The sequence below is a fragment of the Salvia miltiorrhiza genome, chromosome 2 (assembly GCF_028751815.1).
Source record: "Salvia miltiorrhiza cultivar Shanhuang (shh) chromosome 2, IMPLAD_Smil_shh, whole genome shotgun sequence".
Taxonomy (NCBI): Eukaryota; Viridiplantae; Streptophyta; class Magnoliopsida; order Lamiales; family Lamiaceae; genus Salvia; species Salvia miltiorrhiza.
The window spans coordinates 28,356,788-28,371,135 of NC_080388.1; the positions used below are offsets into that span (position 1 = coordinate 28,356,788).

Here is a 14,348-nt window from a genome sequence, read left to right on the forward strand (position 1 = left end):
ATACAAAGTAAGTAAATGAAAATGGAAATTTATATTACATAATACAAAATCTGGAAAAAATAAAAATAAAAAAATAAAAGACTTTCATATCATACAGTTATATTATAAGATAGTACAACATAAACAGTTGTGGATCCATCATTAGTTATTAGGGTTTACAAAATTTATTGAAGCAGACATATGCAAATATCTACATGAGAGTTTGGGGGCGGAAGCCCCTGAGCCAATTTTTTTGAGGAATTCGTCAGTTCGTATTTATCTAAGTAGAATCTTAAAGGGTTTAGAATTAGAATTGAAAATAATCAAATCAAATTCAAAATTTACACTACATAATACAAAAAATAGGAACTGAAAAAACAAAAGAGTTTCACAACATACGACTTACTATATAATTAAAACAGTCAAGCACAAACATTTCTTAGAAAGTAAAAACGATTATTTCAAGAAATATCAACATTACACTAAATAAATATTATAAAGGGAAAAAAAGAGAGGAAAAAATGATCCTCTAAAATTGAGGGGAGAAAGAGACAAATCAAAGTTGATGTGTTAAATAGTAGTGTCTTGTTTTAAATATTGACTATGAATGGATATAAAATATAATTAGTAGTTCTCAAAAAAGAAAATATTGTGTACGATTGAAGTAATATATATTAAAGATAATTGCATAAAACATTCTAGAAAACTTAAATATGAATTATATTATGAGTACAATTTTCATCATCATCTCCATATATATCATAATTTTCATACCTCGATGATTAGTAACTTTTGATACAGATTGACCAAACTTGTATTAATCGTTATTACATAAGACACAACAAATAAAAATGCCAACATTGGAACTTGAACAATAATTTTGGATCTGATGACGTAAACGATAATCAAGGTCTTAAAATCTTATTTTAAACATTATGTCCACTCCACAATCTCTCCTTATAAACTTGCAAACCAATAATAATCAATATAATTCCATTACAGTTATCTATGTTTCTTTATAGAGCAACTGGAGTTTCAACTTTCAAAAATAATTGATGATTATGTATATCCGAACACCTAATTTTATTTAAAAATTTAGACATGTAAATATTAGCCAAAAAATTGGTAATTTAGTTAGATTTACATGCATCATTTCAATTGCAAGTAAGCTATATCCTGTAATTAATAATCATCATCAGTATACAGTGGGTAAGTGTTTGACACTATCTCATGCAACGAACCTCCAAAACGATTGAGCAAAATATCACGTGGTACTTTAACAACACTATGACCATCTTTTACAACACCAATAATTTAAAAGAACAGACCACCCTTTAAATTACCATTGATATTCTTAAAATAATACATGGAAAGAAAATTCAATGGAAATATTCTATATACAAATATCAAATAAATTCAAAAGCGTAAAAAATACATTAATTTAATTTTACAGGTGCAACAAAGTAAACTATATCTCATCCTCACTCATTCACCTCAATTTTAAGTTTATATCTCTCTCATCTCGCTTTCTCCCCTCCTCAAGTCTGTCATTTATATTTTCGCACTCCTTCTCCCCTTCAATTAGGCCAATATCAATTTTTTCATATTGATATTGATAAACACAATTTCTTTATATAATATATAAATATGTATTATTTCATAATTTAATAAAAAAATCAATATCAATAAATTTTCTTTATCAAAAAATTATTATTTAAACTCATATATTGTTTTCATCAATTGAACAATAACAAAATAATATTTCAAAGTGCATAAATCATTGCAAATGATTACTCCATCCGTCCACGAAAAAGAGTCATGTTTCCCCTCTTTTTTTTGTCCACAAAAAAGAGTCTTGTTTTGCTTTTTATACAATTTTACCCTTCTTTAACTTACATATTTACTCTATTTGCCATTTATGGACCCACCACAATAAATCATAAACAATCTACTTATTTCATTTTAAACCATAATCAATTTTCTTAATAAAAATCCTTCCCCCTTTTTTGATTCCATCAAACGCATTTCACTTTCTTTCATTTCTTTGGAACCCTAGTTTTCTTCCACACTTGCGCCGCCTTTCTCCGGCGAGGGTGACGCCTCTCTCCGCTGAGGCCGCCCCTCCTGATGGCCTAAGTTGGTGATCATTGATGGCCTATGTAGGTGGCGACAGAGAACGTGGCGGTGCCAGCGGGATTTTAGAGAGAGAGAGGCGCGACATCAGGCAGCGCGGCGCAGCCTCTCTTCCCCGGCGAAGAAGGCCACCGCCGACCGCCTCTCTTCCCTCTGAGCCCGAAACTCGGCGCCGCCTCTCTCAAATCGCTGCCTCCATCTGAGCCCGAAACCCTAAGGTATCGTCTCCCTCAAATTGCGGCCTTCCTCTGAGCCCGAAACCCTAAGGTGTCGTCTCCCTCAAATCGCCGCCTCCCTCTGATCCCGAAACCCTAAGGTGTCGTCTCCCTCAAATCGCCGCCTCCCTCTGAGCCCTAAACCCTAAGGCGCCGCCTCCCGCAAATCGCCGTCTTCCTCTGATTTTCGGAGATGAATCGACAAATAGACAAATTGATTCACAGTCGCCGCCTCTCTATGACTCGCCGCCTCTGTTCTTTTTGTTCGATTTTAGGTGGTGAATCTACTTATGTGGTGGTGAATTTGTTCTATTTTTCGATTTTACGTGGTGGCTGAAATGTTGGTTTTGTGGGGGGGCTGGTGATGCCATATTTTTGTGATGTCTGTTGGATCAGAACATGAAACTGCATTTGATGCTTTGTCTTGGTCTGTGTCGCCCTGTGATGACAATTGAGGTATGAGGGTTACTAAGCTTTTTTTGATGAATGAATTCAAGTTTCAGCCGAGAAATGGTGATTGAATGATGGTGTAGCAATGGTGTTGAAGTTCAAAACTTAATTTAGGATTAAGAATTTAAAAAAAATCATTAACACTACCCCTATAAATTTACTTCTTTCCCCACTTACACCTACTTTAACAACTTTCTTAAAACTCGTGCCGAGTCCCAAATGGGACTCTTTTTCATGGACAGAGGGAGTATTATATTTGAATATCAGATGTCGGTTGATGTTAAGTTGAATAAATCATTCAGTTGATGTTAAGTTGTCACCATCACACTGTCACCACAACAGCTCATCATTCCAAAGCATATTTGCATGTCTGCAAGTACCTACTAACTGTGTAGTATTCACTGACATAGGTTGATGGTTCCTCATTCAAATACCTAATGAGCCCCTTTTTTAAAACATAGGCATAAAGCCCCCATGGACATGTAGGCTTACAAATAGCCTCACATTGATCTTGTGATACTCTCCTAAATTGAATAAACTTTTCATTTGCAATTACCCAGCTTGTTAAAGCTACCTTACACTCATGCCCATCTGCAAATTTGAGCTCTAGCGTGATATCAAGCTGTTTCTAATCAAATTTTGGATCATACCTACTCTTTTTCTTCTTAGGTCTTACCATCTTCTCTTCACCCTGTCACTCTCACTACTATAAACATCTTCATCAGATTCCTCATACTCTGATACATTTTCTTCATATTTTTCAGACTGAGACTTCTCTATTAACTCCCCAACCCAAGTAGCAGGACCTTCATCCTTCTTTTTTTGCCTAACATCCAAATATTCTTCATCATCTATACACGTTCCCTATTAGGATCATCATCCTCATCAGTTTCTTCCTCGTTAGAGGGCATATATTCACTCTTGGAGTCACTGGTTACTGATCCATCATACCTTTGAAGCACACAATCCCCTTCACTTGAATCTATAGTAGGTAAGTTTGAGAGTACCTCTTTAAGAGAAGGCTGATATTCCCCATCACCTGCCCCAGACTCTAACCCATCATCTGCCCATCATTTGCCCCAACATCTGACCTAATCCCACCCTTCACAAAAACGTTTAAAGATTTGTTAGAACTACTTAGGAAGCCCAACACCTCCATCACCTCTTTATCGATTTTGATCACCTTAAAGACATATGATTTAGGCTCCACATATAGTAAATTACCCCATCCTGAGTAACCTAAACCCTCAACTAACTCCTTCAAACAAAAAAACTCAAACTTGTCTATACCAAGGTAAAAAAATTCTACATTTTTACCCATATCATCAAAGCCTTGTGCTTCCTTAAATGTTCCATCGTGATGTATAAAGAGGGTGAAATTGCAACTGCAAAATAAAAAAATAAAATAAAATAAAATAAATACACTTTCAAAAACCCAATCGATTATTGAAAGAAGAACGCAATCACACGAACAAAATTATTATTCAAATACCTCCGATTGAAATAACCTACCTATCACCACGCTCAATTTAGTCGTGCTCTCCAACTTAAGTTTCTCAGTCGTGCTCTCCAATCGTCGTGCTCTTCTATGTTGAAATCCCTCTCCGCTCTCACTGTCGGAATATGACCTTTGGTCTTTGTCGTTCCATATTACTTTGCTAGATTAGGGTATATCAAATATTTAATTGGTATATATATATATATATATATATATAGATATATATAGAAAGAGAGAGAGAGAATGGATCCATGGAGAATCATAAATAATTTGAGAATGGAGAATTAATATATGCCTTTGATTTTATACATCTTACGGTTGAAATTGAATCAGATTTGATATAACCGCATATTACTTAAAGGTTAATTAAGTCAATTGGTTATTTTATGTAACCGATATTTCCTAAATCTTAGCTTCAACTAATCACTTTATTTATTGAAAATATATAATTATATTTATAATTTTCTTCTTTCAATCACCGTATCATGTCATCTAATTCTTTTTCTTTACGATCTTTTATTATTATTGTTATGTTCTTCATAAACTATTAACTGAAATATTTTAATATTTTTATTTTTGAAAGATATGTTTCATATTCATATTTACGTATATAATCATATTTTCATTAAATTATTTCTCCATTGAAATCTGAATTAATCTGTATAGATTTCACAGAATTAATTTGTACATCTTCTCTTTATTATTTTACGGAATAAATTTCAATTAATTATTTTTACATAATCAATTTGTATATATTCTCAATAATAAATTTTTACATAATAAATTTCATATTAATTTTCTATCTTTGTACAATTAAGTACAATATATTACCATTTTAATTTTTAGCATCCAACATACGAATAACAATTGTATTATAATATTTTTGAAAATGTACACAAATAAAAATATTGATTTGTTGAATAACGTATTTGTTACTTATAAATTAATGGTTTATTTTCTTAAAGGAGAATTAATAATAGAACAATTAAATAAATACAGCCCAATTAAATACAGTACAATAAATTCAGCCCAATTAAATAAATACAGCCCAATAAATTTAATTCAGCCCATCCACACTTTTCAACCCTAAAATACAGCTTAAATACTCATCTCCTCTAAAATTAGGGTACAGCGCCGCTTCTTCTCTCTCATTTCTTCTCCCATCCGTGCTCTCCCTTGTCTTCTCTCTCCCTCTGCCGACTTTCTTCCATCCGCCGACGAGATGCTCAAACGTTCTCTCTATCGTCTTCTCTCTCCCTCTGCCGGAGAAAAACCTGCAACCGTATCACGGCAAAGCCGCGGTCCGAAAACCCTTAGATCCCTAAACTACCAACTCCGGCCTCACATCTAGACGACGCTCCACGCGGTGTCGCCTCTCTCCTCGACGACGATAAATGAGCCGCTGCCTCCCTCTGCTCAGCCCTTATCCAGCCGCCGCCGTCCGAGTTTCAAACTACGGCGTCGCCCAGCCCTAGCTTCCAGATCTCGGCCTCCTCCCTCGACTGCATCTTTAATTCTTGCGATCTCCATGTATATTTTTTCTTGCTGTATGGATTATTTTTTTTCATTTAGCCACAAATTTTGAAACAACAGCTTGTTTAATACAGTAAAGATATTTTGGGTATCTGCATTTTTGTCTATCTGTTTTGGGCATCTGATTTTTTGAAAAATCTATAAACAAAAAAAATATTTTTCGCAGATCTGAAGTATCCCAAGAAGCTTGTTGTGTAAAGTTAAGTTGAAATTAACTGTTATTTGACCGATTTTATGTGCATCCTTCGTTCCAATAATTTGTATGTTTTGCTTGTATGCATGTAACATATGGAGGACGACTGGTATACATAATTTTCTTTATCTCCTGATTTTGTTCCCCACCCCTTTTGCACTTAAGTTAGAGAATGTGGAGAGAATGTGGAGCTCCCGTGTCTTGTCAGTTATTTCACAAAAGTCTTTATCTTTCATTTTCTATATTTTGTCTTCCTTTTTGTCTTTCAACTTATGAAGAAATTAATTGATATATTTCCAACAAAGAATATTTCTTCGGTTGCCTGATTTTTGTCTATCTGTTTTGGGCATCTAATTTTTTGAAAAATCTATAAACAAAAAAAATATTTTTCGCAGATCTGATTTCAATACTATTTTTTGGCATCTGATTCAGTAGATCTATGAACATCTTTGCTCTTGTTTGCAGTCTGTTTTTCGCATTTGATTTTTGTAGATCTATGAACATCTTTATTTTCATTCGCATGTAGATCTATGAACATCCACACAAATTCATTCTTTCGACAATTTTTGCTACTGATATACATCCTTGTTGATTTATACAACCTTTTCAACTTCATAAGCCTGCAGAGTAAACTTTCTTGTGCCTTTTGCAGATCTCAGTGGTAATACTTCAAGATCTCAGTGGTAATACTTCCACGGAAAGATTAAGAAAGATTCAGTCTATACTTCCACGGAAAGATTAAGAAACAGAAAGATTAAGAAAGATTCAGTCTTAATCTTCTGCGGTTTTGATCTGCTGCAAAAATTCAGAAAGTAGAAAAAACTGTATAAATTTGTATCTTAGTTGTAATTGAAACTAATACTAATAAACAGCAAAAAACTAAACAGAATAAAAAGAAAAATAGCAACAGTAAAATTATAATAGCATAAAGAAGCAATAAAGAAACCAAGAGTAGAGAGAGAAAGATTGCAAGCTGTAAATGTCAGCTGAAATAATTCGCAACCACAAATCCGAAAATGGAGAATTCGACTGTGAAGATTAGCAGTTAATGAGGCACTATTTATTGAAGATAATTCACACTTATCAAGACAGATTTTGGGCTCCAAAAATTGAAATTTGAATTTTGGACTGCACTTTTTGGAGCCAAAACCAGCTCAACTGCAAGGCCCAATAGTCAATCAGCAACAAAAATTGTACAATGAATAAAACAGTGATGTGCTTTGGCGGGAAATCCATGCAGCCCAAACCTCTGCTTTTATATAATTATTATAGATATGATAATCTAGTGTCAATTTTCTGAAACTATATATATATAAAAAAAAATTCCCGTGCATAGCATGACGTGCAAATGGTAGTGTAGATATAATATGTAATTTGGATCTTATAAAATAATTAATTTCATAGAAAATTTTAAGTAAGTACTTTTTAGGCAAAATTTTTTACGTAATATATTAATCGTCGATCAATAAGTGATAAAAAAAAAACTTAATCAAGTTTATATATAGAGTATTCAAACTAACCAAATTGAGCCCAAACTATATTATATATAGAACTAAAAAAATAACTCAAACCATACTAAAAGTCAAAGTAATTGGAATTGCCGTCAAAGTGCATGCGTTCTTTCATGATGTTAACAAACAAAATAAAAATAAAAATTGTTATATTTTTCTACCTAAAAAATAAAAGCAATCTGCCTTCCTTCGCAATCTGCCTTCCTTCAGCCTCTTCATTGTTCCTCCTTTTCTTTTTCATCTTTGCTTAGACGCCTTTCGTCTCTCCCCGCATCCACGCGGTCGCCGATCCTCTTTCTATTTCTCTGCGCTTTCTCAACATTGGCTCGCACTCAGCACACTGTTAGATATATTAACATTTATGGAGGTTCATGGTGGTACGAATCTCCCAATTAAATTTCACTAAAATGCTTAATCTATTAGAGGAAGTATTCGTACATATTCAATCATAATTAGTATCTACTCCTACAAGATTATTATTAAATAGAAAATCAAATACCTTGAGGTTGGTTCAAATTTAAATTTATATAAGTTTTCTTTCGAGACTGAAAGATATTTGCTGATCAATATTTCTAATTTGCAAAAAGTTAATAGTTTCTTGTCACTGAAGCTCCAATTGAAACAACTTTTTTGCTAAAGTTGTAACCCTCATCCTAGATAATAGATCACTTCATAATATGAGAATCAATAATTAATCTTATAATTTATAAATGATGTTAGCAATTTAATCTTATTATGCAATATAATCTTATAATTCAACAATTTAATCCTAAAGTTGTATTATACGATGTTAACAATTTAATCTTAGTTATAGTTTATTATGTAAATTATTTAGAATCAATGATTAAACTTAATTTTCATGTTAATGTAAAATTTGCAACACAAAGAAGCATCAGTCGAAATCATGGGAGTTTTGAACATTTTAATCAAATTGAAAGTGGCAATCACATTTGCAAAAAACGATTACATCTTAAAAATTAATCACATCCCAAGCCCATAAACTCTTACACAAAGAAAGCCCAATTATGCATACTATAAATACCTCAACTCACTCATTCTAGGGTTTTTACTCACAAACACATCAGCGGCGCCCAACCTCTCCAAACCTAAATCTTCAGATCTTCTTCCTCCACCATCAATTTCAAACTTCTCCTTCGTCGCCCACACCGCACAGCGCCCTGCCAAACCCACTGCCATCTAACCACCGCGCCTTGTCTCCGCAGTTGCACACCCTTCTCGAAACCATAGATATTCTGCTACCGTCTGGTGCCGCTGCTGTCATCACCTGAGACGCTGACGTTCGACGCCACCGTTGGCTCGCCGACATTAACAACTCGCTAGTGCCGCCTTGCTCAGAGCCACCGTTGGTAGCAGGACCTCGGCTGCCGCAACAACCCCAAAAACGTTGTGGTTCTACTTCAGAATTGGCGAAGAATGATAGGGATACCTGCTGCCAAAACAATTGGTTTTTGTAAGATGAGACTTTGTTATGGTTTTTTTAAATAAATAATTTTTTTTATCGTTTTTTAAATAAGTAAAATATTATTTCAAGTTGGGATGATGTACTTTGCTCATTTTAGTGCAGATTTAGAGAGTTACATATAAGTATTCTCATATGTGCATCAATCTTTGTCTGCTTCTGTTTTCTTCATATTTTGTTTGCTTACTTCAAGATCTGTTTTTCCTGCATTTGGATAAGGATTTTAATTGATTCTTGGGATTTTCTTTTTTCTTCCCATGATGCTTGAAAATTCGAAATTATCTTGCAACAAATCACTGTTTTAGCTCATCCTGAAATGTTATTTTACCCTCTGCGATAAATGATGCAATTTATTATTTACATATCTTTTTTCTCGTTTAATGATTATGCTTAAAAATCTGAAATTATTTTTAAGCAAAAAACCACTTTTTTCGCAGCTAGCAGCTCTTATTGATGTCTTTTGATAAGCTTAAGAAAAAGAACAAAAAAACCATTTCTTTTTTTAATAGTTCAGAATAAAACTGTTGTTTTGGTAGTTAGATTGCTCATTTTCAATGTCTTTTGATAAGCAAAAGAAATAGAACAGAAAAAAAAAATGACAATGGTTGATACTTTAACATATGTGTATATGCATCTAATAACATGCTATTTGTTGCTTTTGCATATTCATTTGCATTCAGAGGTTCCCATGCTCCAGATTCAAGCCTTCATCCTTCATCTATAGAGAAAATTCAGAAATATTAGCTATTAATATTCCAGATTTAGAGTTTATGCATCAAATAGAAACAAATATTGTACATTGAGTTGTAAATAGCCAAAAAAACTAAACAAAATTAAAATGAAAGTGCCACAGAAGAACATAAAACTCAAAAGATTTAGAACAACCAAGAATAGAGAGAAATTACAACAAAGATAGAAAAAGTTACAACAGAGAGAAAACAAAGATAGAGAGAGAAAGTCAGCATAGTGAAAATGTTGTGAAAATTAGCAGTTAATGAGGCACTATTTATAGAAGATAATTCACACTTATCAGCACTCAATTAATTTGGGCTCCAAAAATTTAAATTTGAATTTTGGGTTCCACTTTTTGGAGCCAAAACCAGCTGAACTGCAAGGCCCAACAGTCAATCAGCATCAAAAATTGCACAATGGATAAAGGATAGATGCGCACTGGCGGGAAAATTTTCAGCACAAACTTGTGCTTTAATATAAGTATAGATAGATAGATTTCTTCCCTCCATTTTTTCCCTCTTTTTTCTCTCTCTCTTTTCCTACTATTTTTTCTTTCACTTTTCTTTCTATATTTTAATTCTTTTCTATATATCATCAAATATGATCGAGGAAAAAATATCAATATGCATCTTAAATTTAATATAGTATAAAAATCATCAAAAAATAATTTAAAACGGATAAGTTATGAAAATTTTAAAATTTAAAATATTTTATTTTCTATTTCATCATAAAAAAATTACAACTTTTTATATGTTTATGTATGAAAATATTTATATATTTATTATGTCACGTAATACTCTATAATAATAATGTGTAATGCTAATTTCATTATCAAATACTTTTAATTTTGTTCAATAACTAAAATTATTATTATACTTTATCCAAAGTTGAAAATTTACATTTTCAAATCCAGAATTTTATTGAGTAATTAATATAGATTTTTTTATTTTATTTCAAAACTATAATTTCTATTTGTTTATATTCTAATTTTATTTAATAATTATATTTATTTATTTAAATATATTATTTAATTTTAATATTGCACGAATGAACGTACTAGTTTATAACATGTCAAAGTCATCATCATGCTAGGAAGAATCTACAAAATGTAAGTTATCGCATGTAGGAATAGCCTGAATCTAGATTTAGTGGCAGACACACGTATCAATGTTAATACCGAGGGTCCTAATCCATTTCCGTTAGCGTCGAAGCCACCCATATTTCCTTCCTGCCTTATTTCTATGGGTTAATTCCGCCAAAAGCCATGAATTATACCCCAACTTTTAATTTTTTCATGAACTTTTTTTTTAATCAAAAATTCACTGAATTTAATGTGTTGAACAATTTTTTCATACTTTTTTCTCCGGTGAAGCTTCGGGCTGACTTGTCGCCTACGTGGTAATATCGAGTTGACGTGGCGTCTATTTGGATTGAAAAATTGACACTTGGAAAAAAAAAATCATTCTCTTTCTCTTCCCCTTCTCCATGTCCGACGAACTCCACCGCCCACCGCCTTCCCTCCTCCATGTCCGGCGAACTCCTCCTCCACGTCAAAAACACTTACACATGTATTCTCTTCGCCATCGCCGCCTAGGGTTGCGCCCTCTTTTGCGCGGTGGTGGTCAGGCTGTTGTCCAATCGAAGTGCAGAGGAGGCGCGACGGTGTTGGCTCTTCGCCGATGGTCGTCCGACTGAGAGAGCGAGAAAGGAGGGAAGGGGAAGAGAGAGGGCGAAAGCATATCTGGCGCCCCAAACCCTAATTTCGTCTCCCCCTTTCCCGCACCCCCCAAACCCTAATTTTACCTCCTTCCACCCGCCGCCGCACCAGATCCGGCGCCCCTGCCGCCGCCAACCCCCTCAGATCCACCCCTCTACCCAAAATCGAAGAGACATCAATTGTTGCAATAAGGTTGGCGTCCAGCGCCGCACGAGAACGGGCAGTAGCAAACCAACACCGCGCGAGATCACCGCTGCACTACATCTCCGGCACTGATCCTTTGCCTTCGCCTCCGCCGAAATTAGGGCTCAGAAAGAGAGGCTGGTGTTAAACGACGTCGTTTACGTCGTTTCAGTTCTCCGCCGGCGATGCCATATCATATTTCTGATCACTTAAAACATGCCATGTCAGCTATGAATTTGAGGATTCTTGAAAGTCATGGAAAAATTGTCCAACACATTAAATTCAGGGAATTTTTTATATAAAAAAAAATTCATGGAAAAGTTGGAAATTGGGGTATAGTTTATGGCTTTTGGCGTAATTAACCCTATTTCTATTCCTATTTCCTACCATATAACCAACTACTGTCATTTTCCAACATCACCATAAACAACATATAGAGCAATCAAATTATTCATTTCCATCCTCCCCCGCTTCTATGCCGCCACCGCCCGACTGCCGACCATCCTACCACACCTCCGTTGTCATCACTTGCAATCGCTCTTCTTTCCTTCCCTCTCCATCCCTCCTCGATTCTCTCTCTTTTCACCACAGCCCCCTGCCCCATCTGAAATCGCGATTGTTATACACTTTTGAGAAAAAACGTGTAGCAATATTTACACACTTTTGCAAAAATAGTGTGGAAAAGTGTATTTTACAATGTTAATTGCGTGTAACAATTCAAAATACATTGTTACACACTTTTTGCAACTATTACATGATTTTGTAAAATTGTGTAAAAAAAAATGTGTAACAGTGTAATTTTTTTACATATTTCTGTAAGAAATATTACTATTTCCATAATTTTATTCGTATAGATATATTTTTTTTTATTATATGGTTTTAATTAGGATTGAATGTTGTCTCTTTATAATTGTATGCTTCATGTTTAAGGATGTCAATCCAGCCCAAAATCTGTAGGCTAGCCCAATTTGCACGATAATTTGAGAGTGTGGCTGGAAATTTTCAACCCGATAAAATTATAGCCCAAATAGCCTGTAACTAAATAGCCCAACAACCGACAGGATTGGTCCGAAGATAGCCCGAACTCTATAAGGTGGGCCGGAAATAATGTGTTCGCCTGATTATATGAAATTTTTTATATTCACCTTCATTACTTTGTTTCTGAAAATTAGTATAATAAGATTTTTTTCCCCCCTAAAAGTTTGTAAAATATATTTTGATTCAATATTAAAAATTCAATATTAGAAAGTTATACTTATAATCTCATTTTTTTTGTGTTTTTAATTCAATAGTTCATATAAAATGTTTGGATGTAAAAATTAAAAATGATAATCATTTAACAAAAATGTGTACATCTTTATATTTCTAAGAGTATGTAACTCGAGGTTGAAATATCACTTATTTATACATGTATTTGTTTGTTGCAAATATAATATTGTAAAGAAAAATATATTAGCTTAATAAATTCTTCAGCCTGACTAGCCCGAAAGTCGAACATTTGGGATTAGGGTTAGAAATTTCTAGCCCGAAAATTTTTCAATCCGATTAGCTCTCACCCGAATAATCCGACAGCTCGATAGGGCTAGTCCGAAACCCAACTAATTGTCCCGATTGGCATCCCAAGTTATGTTTGCACCTTCACTTTCATGTAGCATCAGGATGCGCAGATACGCTTAATTTCCACCTAATTATTTTTTTGCAAAGTTTTCCACATATAAGATATGATGGATCTATATATCAAATTAAAAACCTGCTTTTGTTTTAATTAAAAAGAAAATAACTTGTATCCTAACTATCTATAGAAATGTGACCACGAAAATGAGAAACAAATGTATAAAACGAATATTGAAGCACAACGGAGACATATGAGTAGAGTGAGACGAGTCGCATGGAGTTATCCAACTTCCATGATTATGATAAAACTGGGTGTGCACTGAATCTATTTTATCCTATTTTATCCTTATATATATAAAAAAAGAGAAAATAGCCAAATTCGTCGTATTCGTATGCTGACACAATATTACCTTCGGACCAAAATAACATTTTTCATTTTATTTACCCCGACAAAAATATTAAGACACTCTTCCGTGCAACTGATTTCTGAATGACACTACTTCAACATACAAATGACACTTGAAGTCTTCATGTGATCGTTTATATGTTGAAGTAGTGTTATTTGAAAATGTTCAAGTGTCATTTCCCGAATGAAGTAGTGTCATTCCGGCAACCAGTTGCACGGTGCAACCGATTGCACAAGAATATTTGTGAAAAATATTTCATTCGATTCCAAATTTTGATATTCATATTTGAGATTAATTAAATTCCAATTTGAATATAAATATTCGATTCGATTTGTAATCAAATACAATATGAAATTATGATATTAAATTTAATTCAATATTCCACTACAACAAAAACTGTTTAGTAGTGACACAATTTTAGTGGCACCAAGAGATATGTCACTAAATTTGTTACATCTTTAAATGTACAAAGTTTAGCTACCCCCACACGTGTATTTATAAATTTTAATTGCATGTAATATCACCAACTATAACAAAAATTTATTTTAACACAAATTTAGAAAAGTTCAAAAAAATACATAAGAACTTTCTAAGCCGTTCAAAACTCTTACACCTACTTCCGTAACGATTAAAACACTGCACCACATTTGTACAAAATTTCACAAATACCCCCAAATAATTTTATTCTTACAAAATTACCTTT

General features: G+C 33.6%; 1 long non-coding RNA gene across 2 annotated transcripts; it reads left to right on the forward strand.

Annotated features, from left to right (window-relative positions):
* The first annotated feature begins 5,239 nt into the window (after positions 1–5,239).
* Positions 5,240–6,902, forward strand: LOC131007715 (uncharacterized). Of its 2 annotated transcripts, none has more exons than XR_009096212.1 (2): positions 5,240–5,805; positions 5,975–6,902. It is a non-coding gene; the product is annotated as an uncharacterized LOC131007715 (long non-coding RNA). The 2 variants fall into 2 exon arrangements; XR_009096213.1 differs by having other exon boundaries at positions 6,654–6,902.
* The last annotated feature ends 7,446 nt before the right edge of the window (positions 6,903–14,348 follow it).